This window comes from Leptonychotes weddellii, chromosome X, assembly GCF_054177405.1.
Source record: "Leptonychotes weddellii isolate Sample4059 chromosome X, ASM5417740v2, whole genome shotgun sequence".
Lineage (NCBI taxonomy): Eukaryota > Metazoa > Chordata > Mammalia > Carnivora > Phocidae > Leptonychotes > Leptonychotes weddellii.
This window is the reverse complement of record NC_138385.1, coordinates 17774834-17787134: the sequence shown is the minus strand read 5'-3', so window position 1 is coordinate 17787134 and position 12301 is coordinate 17774834. Positions and strand designations below refer to the sequence as shown.

The 12301-nt window shown below is 51.3% G+C and overlaps 1 protein-coding gene across 4 annotated transcripts in view; it reads right to left on the bottom strand.

Annotated features, from left to right (window-relative positions):
* The window catches only part of ELF4 (E74 like ETS transcription factor 4), a 46803-nt gene that overhangs the window by 25998 nt on the left and 8504 nt on the right, over positions 1-12301 (bottom strand). The window contains exon 1 of one of the 4 annotated variants that reach the window (XM_031030093.2): positions 12125-12238. The exons of the other annotated variants lie outside the window; for them this stretch is intronic. The gene's annotated coding sequence lies outside the window, so the exon portion shown is untranslated. Of the gene's footprint in view, positions 1-12124; positions 12239-12301 lie in introns of those variants that run through there. 4 annotated transcript variants of the gene reach the window in all.

The following is a 12301-nucleotide window of genomic DNA, read 5'->3' as shown; positions in this document are numbered from 1 at the left end:
GTGTGCAAAGCAGGGCCAACCAGCCATGCATGAGGGCTGGTGGCGGGACCTAAAGCAACAGGGTAGGTAGGCAGTGGAAAATGCTGTAGACCAGGGGCTTTAATTTAGGTCTGCCATGAGCGTCACCAAGTGCCCCTCTCTGGATCCCAGTGTCCCCGTCTGTAAAGTTAAGCGAATGAGTCTGGCGCTCCCTTGCTAAAGGCCCCACGCACGAGCTCTGACCCTCTAAGGTTCTAATTAGAAAGCACTACGAGATGAAACAACGGCGCGTCAAATGTGTGCTTCTTCTCAGACGGCTGCAGGAGGTCCTGGACACAATTAGGCGTTCCAATCGATGCTCCTCACTGATAACGGTGACCAGGACTTCCCTGTGAGAGTCAGATTCTCTCAGACAAGTCCACTGCTGAGTTTCTTCATGGGGGGGGGAGGGGGCGGGGAGGGTAGCTTGGTCCCGATTCCCCCCCACCAGCAGTGTTAGGTGGTAGGATAACCCATAACAGAGACCCATTAATCATGTTCTTTGGAGATGTGGGGAACCAGGTTCTCGGCCTGGTGCCCAGGCAGCCCCACCTTGTGCTGAGCTTGCCTCCCTGGTGGAGGGAGTGACCGCTGATGGCCAATGGTCTAGCCCCCGCTGGACAGGATGTTTCCACATCAAGCCCCACTTCCTGCCGCTAGCGCTGGGCTCCGGTTCCCCCCTTCTCCTGCCATCTGGTCGCCTGCCCTCTGCCCCCTCCCCTTGCTGGGTGTTTACAGGCTGTCTTATCAGCTTGGGGAATCTGGGCCTCACCCAGCCGGCTGCCCCGCCCCGCCCAGCCCAGACAGCCTGCCCAGGGCCCTACCTGCTGTGGTTTCGTCACTCCAGGCACTGGAGTCTGGAACCCCCCATTGCACCCCTGGCCCACAGGGGGGTGTGGATGAAGGCTTGCTGCCTGCCAGAGTGAAACCTGAATATTCATAGTGCTTTATCCACCTTGCCCAAGCTGGGGGAGGGCAGGCATTCTTTGTACATTGTCATCATCTCTATCTGCAGGCTATGGGGACAGGAATGAGGTGCTTGGGTCACTGAGGAGGATAACTTTGGCCTGGAGGCCTTGACGGCTCTTCTGTTCTCAGCCACCAAGAGATGAGCAGGGGCAATGCTAGGCTCTGAGAGCACAGGCAGGTTTTCTTTTTTCTAACTGGGAGTACTGTAAACACTCCAAGCTAAAGGTGAGACCAAATGAGGGGCCACAGGCTGAGCATGGTGGAGGAGGGAAGGCTAGGGAATCTGTGGCCACAGCCTCAGCTAATCCATGCCTACTTTGGAGTCTCATGAGCCCCACACTGTCTCCATCCCACCCTGGGATCTGCTCACCCACCAAAGGCTGGGGTAAGGCCAGAGCTAACCACTGAGCAAGTCCAACGACTTTCCCTGGGGACACAAAGGCTTAGATTTTTCCATCAAGTAAATTTGAACGAAGGAGGGGGACAGGGATGGGGACAGCAGGCAAATGAACACGCTGCAGGTGACGGACTTGCCTTCCAGCACTTCGGGCGAAGATCCCGAAACTCTAAGTTCTGACCTGTCCAGAAGCAGGTCTCACAGGGACAGGGCCTGCTTGCTAAAGCTGACCCAGCCACACAGCAGGAATCAAAGCCACAGTCCCAACCCAGTGCATCTTTCAGGAGCTTCCATGTTGTTTGCTGATAAATCAATGAAAATATATTTAGGCGGTAGACTGCAACATTCACACTTATGATAAAATGCCATACTTCAAAGAAATTTACGAGACTGTGTCCTTCTAGGCCTCTAGGATATAAATCAATAGTCTGGGGCACTTGGGTGGGCAAGTTTGGAAAACCTCTGCTAAGGCAATTTTGCCATTAATGGGCTATGTAACCACAGGCATGCCTAGTCACATGGCTCTCACAGCCTTGGGCCTCCTGTCCCCTTCTCCACTACAGACCTCATGCTACCCAGAGCTCTTCTGACTGACCCTAGTAGCAGCCAGGACACCACAGGCCACCATCCCATCTCCCCAGGAATGACTTCCCCACCACTCTGAAAAAATCACAAACCATTTAGTGTTAATGTGTTAGTGGGTGATATTAGGTTAATGTGTCACTTCTATCCTAACACATTTTCATTGAGAAAGGCCATCTGGAGCTACCCTGCCTTAGTCTAGAGAGGGGCTCCGGGGCAACGGTGGGGCAGACCAGTAGGTAGGTGAGCCAGGTGGGTATTTCTCAGTGGTTCTGCCTCCCCTCACACCATTAGCCATGGGGCGATCTGGCCTGCACCACCTACTCCCCCTGCCTGTAGGCCGTTAGGAAGCTGTATGGAGTGGACGTGAAAGCCTTGGAAAAGCTAACAACTAGGCCCGGTGCAGCAGAAAGTCCACCGACTGGGTGTGAGGAAGATGGAGCTCCCGTCGTGGCCATGCCTCTGCCTAGCCCCTCCCTCAGCCTTTGAGCTGGCGCCAACTCCTACCCCAGGGCACACATTCAGATCTACGGCTGTGGCCACACCAGCTGTACTCGGCAAAGCTTTCCAGTCCAAACTCATCTGCTTGGTTTCCAAAGGTCCTTCACAGTCTGACCCCACCCTACCTACTCAGCCTTGTTTCCCATGATTTCCCAACTCAAGCCTGGGCTTGAAGCCCAGTGGTCTCCTCATGGTCCCCTGAGGGAACATTCCAGCCTCATTCACGGAGTTTCTCAGGCCAGCCATGCCCTTGCTGCTCTGTTTTGGTTAATCAAATAATGCCCATCCAGCAAGGTCCCAACCAAGGTCCCCAGACCCCTTGAACTGGGTACACCCTGATAAGTAGAGTGCACACCTATGGAGCCCCCTTTTCTAAATGCTGAGAGCCCAAATTCGACCACAAGATCTCTTAATGCCACACAGGCTTGAACTGCTCTTTAATTATTTCATGTGTGTATCTTGTTTGCCCAACAGGCAGTCAAATCCGTGCGACCAAGGCACCTCATTCCTGTCCCCATAGCCTGCAGATAGAGATGATGACAATGTACAAAGAATGCCTGCCCTCCCAGGTGCTGACAGATCTTTAAGGCTACAGTCTAAGGGTGGGGATAGGGATGGAGTTGGGGGACAAAGGTCCCCAGCCTCAAACACTACTTGACCTCTCTTGCTCCCTGACTCTGTTTGGGGAAACATATACCAGCTAGAGTCATTTATTCCAAGCTGCATCGAGAAGGTGGTTGATGATCAATCAGGTCATCTCTCTTTGTACAAAACCACAGTGTTTCCACCCTGGGAATATTAGGTGCTGATCTGATCACTGGATCTCTGGAAAGATTTCATGATTCTGGATCAGGTCTAAGACCTAAAATGATTCAGAAGAATAGGGTGTGTGGAGTGCCTGGGTGGCTCAGTTGGTTAGGAGTCTGACTCTTGATTTAGGCTAGGGTCATGATCTCAGGGTCTTGCGATCAAGCCCCGTGACTGGCTCTATGCTCAGCAGCGAGTCCTGCTTGGGATTCTCAATTCCTCTCCCTCTCCCACACCCCCGCCCCCGGCTTGTGTGCTCACACACTCACTCTCTGGAAAAAAAAAAAAAAACTTTAAAGAAAAAAGAATGGGGGTGTGATGGTAACTATATGAAGAAAAGCTCTTTATTTTTTTTAAAGATTTTATTTATTTATTTGAGAGAGAGAGAGGGAGAGCACCAGTGGGGGGAGAGGCAGAGAGACAAGCAGACTCCCTGCTGAGCACAGAGCCCGGCGCGGAGCTTGATCCCAACACCCCGAGATCATGACCCGAGCTGAAGTCAGATGCTTAACCGAATGAGCCACCCAGATGCCCCGAAGACAAGCTTTTTAAAAAAAGAGGTGTTATGTTGTTTAGACAGAAAAGGTTGGAAAGGGATATAACTGGCATCTATAAAAATGATGTACAGAGCAGATAATCATGGACCCAGTCACCAAACATGGCTCATAAAGGAAGGGCAAATAATAAATAGTCCTATTTTGCAAATCCATAAGTTTGTAAACTTATGGAACTCTTTAGCTGAAGAATATCAATGAAAAGATAAAGCATCTGCTAAAGTGACAGTTACATCAGGGTCACCCATGATTATAAAAAAAGATCACAAAAGCACAGCCAAACATATCTGTTACAACAATTATTGTAAATAGGATAAATTCGAGTATTAAAAGAAAATGATATTATTCTAAAATTCATATGAAATTGCAAAAGAATTAAAATAGGCAAAAACAACTTTGAAAAAAAGAAAGTTGGAGGGCTAGCACCACCTGTTTTCAAAAATGATTATAAAGTTACAGTAATCAAAAAAATTGGCATTGGTGGAAAGATAAACAGATCAATCAGCAGAACAGAATATAGAAGGGTGCCTGGGGGGCTCAGTCCCTTAAATGTCTGCCTTCGGCTCAGGTCATGATCCCAGGGTCCTGGGATAGAGCCCTACCTTGGGCTCTCCTGCTTCTCCCTCGCCTCTCCCTTTGCCCCTCCCCCCCACTCATGCATGTGTGCGCTCACTCGCTCTCTTTCAACTAAATAAATAAATAAAATCTTAAAAAAAAGAGAGAGAACAGGGGCGCCTGGGTAGCTCAGTCGGTTAAGCGTCTGCCTTCTGCTCAGGACATGATCCCACCTGGGATCAAGCCCCACATCGGCCTTCCTGCTCAGCAGGGAGCTTGCTTCTCCCTCTCCCTCTGCTCCTGCTCATGTGCTCTCTCTCGCTCACTCTCTCTCTCTCTCAAATAAATAAATAAAATCTTAAAACAGAATATAGAGTCCAGAAATAAGCCCACATATATAAGGACAACTGCAGGAGCCTAACAATAGCTTTTCCATCCAACGGTACTAGAATAAATGGATATCCATATGTAAAAAGAAAAAAATGAATGTGAATTCACACCTCTCGTTATATAGAAAAATTAACTCAAAATGGATCAAAGACCAAAATGTAAAGCCTAAAACTATAAAACTTATAAAAGAAAACATAAGACAAGATATTTGTGACCCTGGGCTAGGTTCTTCACCTAGCCCAAAAGTATGATCCCTAACAGTATGTATCTTTTACCATACCAAAAGTATGATCCATAAAAGTAAAAAGTATGATCCATAAAAGTAAAAATTGATTAGCTGGGCTTCATTGATATTAAAATCTTCTGCTCCTCAAAAGACACTATGAAGATAATGAAAAGGCAAGCCACAGACTCAGAGAAAACCTTTACAAAGCACGTATCATCTGATAAAGGTCTTGTATCCAGAATATATAAAGAACCCTCAAAACTCAACAAGAAAAACAAACAAATCCATTTAAAAATGGGCAAATTATTTAAACAGATACCTCATCAAAGAAGATATATTGGTGACAAGTAAGTACATCATTAGGGAAGGACAAATTAAAACCACAATGAGATACCACTGCACACCAATTACAAGGGCTAAAATTAGAAAGACTCACCAAGTATTGGTGAGGACGCGGAGTAACTGGAACTCACACACTACTGGCGGGTATGTAAAATAGTACAACCACTTTGGAAAAACAGTTTGACAGTTTCTTAAAAAGTTGAACCTACAACTATTGTATGATTCAGCTATTCCCACTCCTAGGTATTTAACCAAGAGAGAAGGACATATATAGCTATGGAAAGATTTGTACACAGATGTTCATAGCAGCTTTGTTTGTAATAGCCAAACATGGGGGGGGGGAAGCCACCAAATGTCCATCAACTGATGAATAAATAATGTGTGGTATCTTCATACAATGGAATGCTACCTAGCAATAAAAAGGAATGAAATATGGATGTATATAACAACATGGACGGATCTTAAATATGTCGAATGAAAGAAGCCATACAAAAAGAGAGTACATGGTATATGATTCCATTATATAAAACTCTAGAAAATGCAAACTATTACAATGAGTAGTAAATAAGCCCTAGAGCTCTAATAACGGAATAGTAAATATAGCTAACAATATTGTATTATAATCATCAAACTTGCTATAGAGTCTCTTAATCCCACACAGTCTTGAATTGCTCTTTAATCACTAGAAAGAAAGGATAATTAGGTACCGTGATAGAGGTGCTAATTATCATTACAATGGTAACCACATTACAATATGCAAATAGCCCACTATGGGGCTAAGTGCATGTGTATTACTACAGCTCTAGAATTGGGTTTAGATCCTTCAGAGCAGGAGGCTGGGCCTGCTGTGGTGGTTTTTGTTTTGTTTTGTTTTGTTCTGTTTTTCATCAGTGTGGAACCAAGAAAGTGGTCAGCTAATGTAATGAGATAGGTGTTTTCTGTGCATGGATTCTCACAGAACCAGTAAAGCTGAACTAGCTTCTTTTATCCTCTGGGGGCATTATGGGAAAAAGACAAATTATCTCCTAAATCTATGTCTAAGTACCTCCTTGCTATCAGGTCATCGGGAATTTGGGGAGGTTAAGACTAATTGCCCACTCTCCCATCCCCCAAGGCCTAGCAGTTCTAACCTGAGGGGAGGAGACCAAGGGACTGAGTGAAGTGGCTCAGGGGTGGTCCATGGGTGGTCCAGTTTTTCCTGGGCAAACACAAGCCATCTGATAGCGGATGGAACCTCCAAAGTACTTTCAGGGAGGCCTCGAATGGGGATGGCGCACAGCCCCCGGGAACTCGTCTGGGCAAACGCAGTGCCCCAGCTCCAACCCAACGCCTCTGGGCATTGGCCCAGAATGGACGCATCACCTAATTCTAGTAAAAGGACAGAGAAAGTGAGAAGTGGCTGGTCAGTTGGCTCCTAGAATTCTACACTCAGCAGGGTAATAACAGACCAATGGTTGCTAAATTCTTGCCAGGGGTGCAACATGAGGCCTTCTCTCAAAGGAACCAACTTCTTATTCCTGCAGCAAATGATACTCAAGATGAGAGTGGTGGGGCGCCTGGGTGGCTCAGTTGGTTAAGCGTCTGCCTTCGGCTCAGGTCATGATCCCAGGGTCCTGGGATCGAGTCTCACATCGGGCTCCCTGCTCAGCGGGAGCCTGCTTCTCTCTCTCCTCCCTGCTCATGCTCTCTTCTCACTATCTCTGTCTGTCTCTCTCTCAAATAAATAAATAAAATCTTAAAAAAAAAAAAAAGATGAGAGTGGCGAAGAGATAAAGATGGCAATGTTAATAAAAACATTAAGGACTTGAGTTTTGCTCTTCACAGCACCACTTTCTAAGCCTGCCACTTGGAAAGACTATTCCACACACACTTCTTCTTCCGGGTCCCCTCCTTCTCCTGTGTGGGGGCAGACTTAACAAAGCGTTAGCAGGAAGATAAGGAAAATCTCCCTCTCAGTTTCAGGAATGGGTACGGCAGGCCGTGCCAACGCTGCCAGAGAAGCAGTTGATCCCTGGAGTTGGCAAAGCCAAGGGTGTGTGAAGGGAAGTGACAGCAAGAACAGCCACGGGCATCACAACAGCTAGCCCCGTGGGGCGGTAACTGTGCGCCCGGCACCATGTGGAGTGCCCTACGTGCAGTCTCTCGTTTAATCCTCCTTGCGACCCTGTGAGGTGGGCACGGGAACCCAGCGCGGTTAAGTGACTAGCCCATACTCACACAGTCAGTAAGCAGTAGGTCTGGAGTGAGAACACAGCCTGTACTCCGCCCCCCCCCCCCCCCCCGCACCCTTCTAGACAACGCACTTCTCTGGAAGGATATTAGGTTAGACTGGAAGAGGAAAGGAAGCTTCAGGAAGGGCAGATGGACTGAGAAGCAGGGAGTACCAGCAGTGGGACAATAAAATGGTCCCTCAGGAAGGTGGGAACCTAAGGTCAAGCTTGCTCAACCTGGGCAAGCTGCTTAACCTCTTTCTTCCTCTTGGTTTAAGAAATGTTCCAGCACTTTCCCTTGCAGAACCTCCTGCATGAGACACCTTTCTCTGAGCCTCCTTCTCCTCCTATAGAAGGCTGGGGTCTCTGCCAAAAAATTCACCTTAGGACATGATTCCCCAGCCAAGAAGCCAGGGCACTCTGGTGTGTCCCTGTGGTGTTGCAACGTGCTGGGGAGGGGGCAGGGAAAGAGGGCAGTGAGAGAGGAAAACTGATGCGGGGGAGGGGAGGATATGTGTGTGTTTGGGTGTTTTGCTCCAGTTAAACGCAACAAGAGCCCAGTTCCCCTCTCCACTCAGCCATGGGAGACACAGAAGCAGCAGAACAAATACATGGCTAGTCCTTGCCCTTGCCTGGGTGGTCTGGACAGAAACAGTGGGACTGTCGAGACTCTTGGGTTCCCACTGAAGAAATGAAAATCTCTGTCCTTCACCTGAACCTCCCGGCTTTCAGAGGAATCCCAGACCCCTGGGGAAAGGTGGGATCCAACCACCCATGCCCGCTGTGACCACCACTGGTGTGTCGGTTTTCCTGTCCCTTTGGTGCCCTCTACCTCTCTTCCCCTCTCTCCACCCGCCTCCCCCAGGGCCTGTGTGTGTGTGTGTTGGTGGGGGTGGGGAGCTCAAAATGAAATCCCCTCAGCTTGGGTGGCAGGGAAGCCTGCCTACCCTTTGTGTCTTATCAATACACGCTGGGCTCCCTGGGCTCCTGGTCCAGGCCGGCCACTTTCTATCTCCTGGAGTGGAGATTGGGGGGTTTGCTCTGAGCCACCCACACTGGCTGACCTGGTCTTTTATGTGACATGCATTTGCCAAACAATTATCCAGGCTTCGAAGGTCAGTCTGTGGCCAGGGAAGACAGAGAAAGGCGTCTTTTCTCCCTTTTCGGCCCAGCCAAATCTCCCCCGCGCCGCCCCACCCCCCCTCCCTTCAAGGTCTAGCTCGTGCTCGGCCCTCACAAAGGCTTCCCCCCCTCCCTCCAGCTGCCGACCTCAGAGCCCAGGCCGCCTCTGGTCCCTGCTCCAAGGAGCACAATTAGCACCTGACCAGCCACTGACCTGGCTGCCTGTCCTCGCCTCTGATTGTTTCAGTGTCTTAGTCATCTTTCCCCCACCACCTCCTTCGCTCGTCTCCTCCACAGTGCCTAGCACAGGTTGGGCACACAGTAGGTGTTAATAAATGGCTGTGGAATTGAAACTCAGCAGCCCCTGCGAGGTCAGAACCCTCAACGAGCACCCCGACCAGCAGTTCCTTGGCAACCAGCACTGGGGCCCGAGCTAGAGGGCATTACTGGCGAGGCCACGATTACCGGCCATGTGAGGCTCAGCGGCCAGAGATTTGCAGGCAGGTTGGTGTTGATGAGAAAAGCCCCTGACCTCTAGGAAAGTGCCCATGGGATTCTGGGTACCTCGGATGAGTTTCCTTTCTCCCCTGCAGAACTAGTTTTCAGTCTGAGAACCACAAAGGGAATAAATTGGCAGTGAAGCCAGAAACCTCTTTGCAGCTTAGAAATCCTGGAGAGATAACCAAGCCGAGGCTGGGGTCAGGCCCAAGCTTGAGAAGAGAAGGCTGCCCTAAGCCCTTCCCAGCTCAGCAGGGAACCTCCGGGAGGTGGTGGGGGTGTGTCAGAGGGCTAGAGGGGTGTTTGGGGGGTGGCACTAAGTAATGCTGTCCTGCCCTGGGACCCAACCCAATCATGCCATTTGCAGCCCACGAAGGAAGCAGGTCTCCCTTTCCCTGTCATTCATCCAATTCCCAAAGCAGTTCAGAAGGTGCATCCAGACCAGAACCCCGCTGGGGTCCCCAGGCAAGGAGAAGTCTCCAAGTCTGGGATGCCTGGCTCCCCACACTAGCTCAAGTATTCCAGCCTGGCTTCGAATTATGGTTATTTATATAGATGACCTAGACGCTCTCCCTGGCTCCCTCCCACACCCTGCACCCCAACTCTGGTCTACAACAGAAGCTATACACAATCTTGGAAGGCATGTGGCATCTTCTTCACCTCCATATTTTCTCACTGCCACTTCACTGATGCCTGCTATGGGGACTGGCTCTTGGCAAACGTTTGTTGAGTGGAATGAGTTTTAGGCCCTGTATTAGATAATACCATAATGCTGGTTCGTGCTCACTATGTGCCATATACTCTTCTAATAAACAGCTTATGTTTATTGATGTATTTGATCTTCGGAGCAACATTATGAGGTAGGGCTCATTTGACAAATGGGGAAACTGAGGCATACAACTGCCTGGGATCACATAGCTAGTAAATAACAAAGCTGGGTTTTAGACCCAGACAGTCTGGATCTAGGGATGGAAGGTAAAATGAGAAAGTTGGGGGTGGGGGTGGGGGGGGCGGCAAGGCCCAAGGCCAAGCTTAGGAGCAGGGATTTCCCTGGGCAAGCAATCCCCTCAGCCTGCGCCTGGCTGGGCCTCTTCAGAGACAAAAGCCCTGAATTTTGCAGGCCAGGGGCATTTTGGATAGTCTATTAATCAGGCCTATGAATGACAGACCACAACACCCTCATTTTTAGATCCCAACATAGGACAGAGAAGACAGAAGCCACTGTACCACCACTTTGCACCAGTCAGGGGGAGAGCGGATTTCAGGCCCCCAGCTTGTCCAGGGGTGGGCGCCAGTTCCTGAGCAACCACGGAGCAAACAGTGCAGCAGTGGGAGGAATGCCAGACATAGCTGCAAACAAGCCACTCCTTCGGCTCACAGCTAGAGGCTGGGTGAGGGTGGCAACGTGGAGCTTGCTCAACAGCCCCCCCCCCCAAACATCCCAGGCTTTGAACAGAACCCAGCCCCAGAAACAACCACATGCAAGGCATCCCCTTCCCCACACGGGCCAGGATAACAAGTCCTCCAAGATAGTTAAGTCTTTCACTTAACTCAAGACAGCTCCCCCACTAGGCTGTTTCTGCTCTGGGTCCACTGAATCAATGGTTGAGAAAGTGCCTTCTAACCGGTAAAACCCTGTGTAACTAACTGCGAAGAGGGATTTGCATTCTTACCGGGCATACGTGTTCCCTAGGCATTTTTAGTGCCAAAGTGTCTGGTCTCCCCGCAAGGGGAGAGCTAGATCTGTTCCCTTCACCCCTCTCCAACCTGGCACTCAGGCCAGGGGTCAGCTTGCAGGGGGTGAGTCCCCGATGGGCGTGCCCACCAGCTGTTGGGGCCAAGCAGCGGTGGCTCAGGCCCTGGGGTGGTGACCTCACTTCCGCTCCTACCTCCCCACCTCCCTAGCACTCCTCCCATCTGAGGCCCCACCAGGCCAAAATCGAGAAGTCCAAGGTTAACTGTTCCTCCCCACTTTAAGAGCTAATTAAAATGATTAGCCACAATGAACTGTCAAACATTAACCAGAAGAAGCTGCAGGACCAGACAGGCCTCTATCTCGGGCATAGGGATGAGGGGCAGGAATCAAACTGCCATCAAATCCCACGGCGGGGGTGGGGGGGGGCAGCCAGGGAGAACCTGGCTGAGCGGAGGTACCAAAGGGTCAGGAGGTGACTCTGGTCAGGAAGGCCATGTCCCTACACACAGTCCTGAGGAGAGGGCAGCAGAGTCAGGGTGCGGTGGAGGGACGAGAAATTCGTAAAGCGGACACCGCCGCCGCAGTTCCCCAAAGCAAGGCGCTGGCGGCAGGGCACCCCGCGCTGTGCGGCCGCTCAATCCCCTCGCCGGCAGCAGAGGAGGGAACCGAGTGGCGGGAGAAACCGGGAGAGCGGGAACGCGGGAGCGGGAAGGCTGGCGTCTTGCTCACACGGGAACTCTGGCCCCTGCCAAGAGGTCTCTCTTTTGGCGATCCAATTATCCAAGTCATAGGGGTGGGTGGGTGGATGTGTGTGTGTGCGCGCGCGCGTGCTTTACACTAGTGAGTGTGTACTTTACACTAAGGCTCCTGGCCCCGGAGGCGCTAGGGGCCGCCCGATCAATCTGGCTGCCCCGCCACCGCACGGTCTGACCTCCCGCCCTCGAGCACCGAGCTTTTGGGGGCCTTCTGTCACGATCGACCCCGTCACGGAACCCCCGCGGCCCGGGGCGCGGGAAACCTGGCTTCCCACCCTGGCTCGGGAATTCGATTCCGTTTCTAACCCCGGCTCAGAAGCGCGGGTTCCCCAACACACACGCGGTGGGGCGAGGCAAGGGCGGGACTCAACACGCCGCGGCTCTCCCACCATTCCCTGGGCCCCCAACCCCGACACGCCGGGGCCCCAGCGTCCCCGATCCCGCCCTCAGGCAAACTTTTCGAGGTCCCCGAAGGCTCGAAGAACCGGCGCCATCGACGTACCTGAGGCCGAGTGGGCTCGATCGCCGAGCTGGGGTCAGTCGCTGCGGTCTCCTCCCCGCTCCGGGGGCCCAGGCGAGGGTCCCCAGCTGCCTCCCGCCCTCCCCCCCCCTCCCCACCGCCCAGCCCGCCTCCTCCCCTCAGAAGCCGGTCCGGGCCAGTGGCGCCGGGACCTCGGCG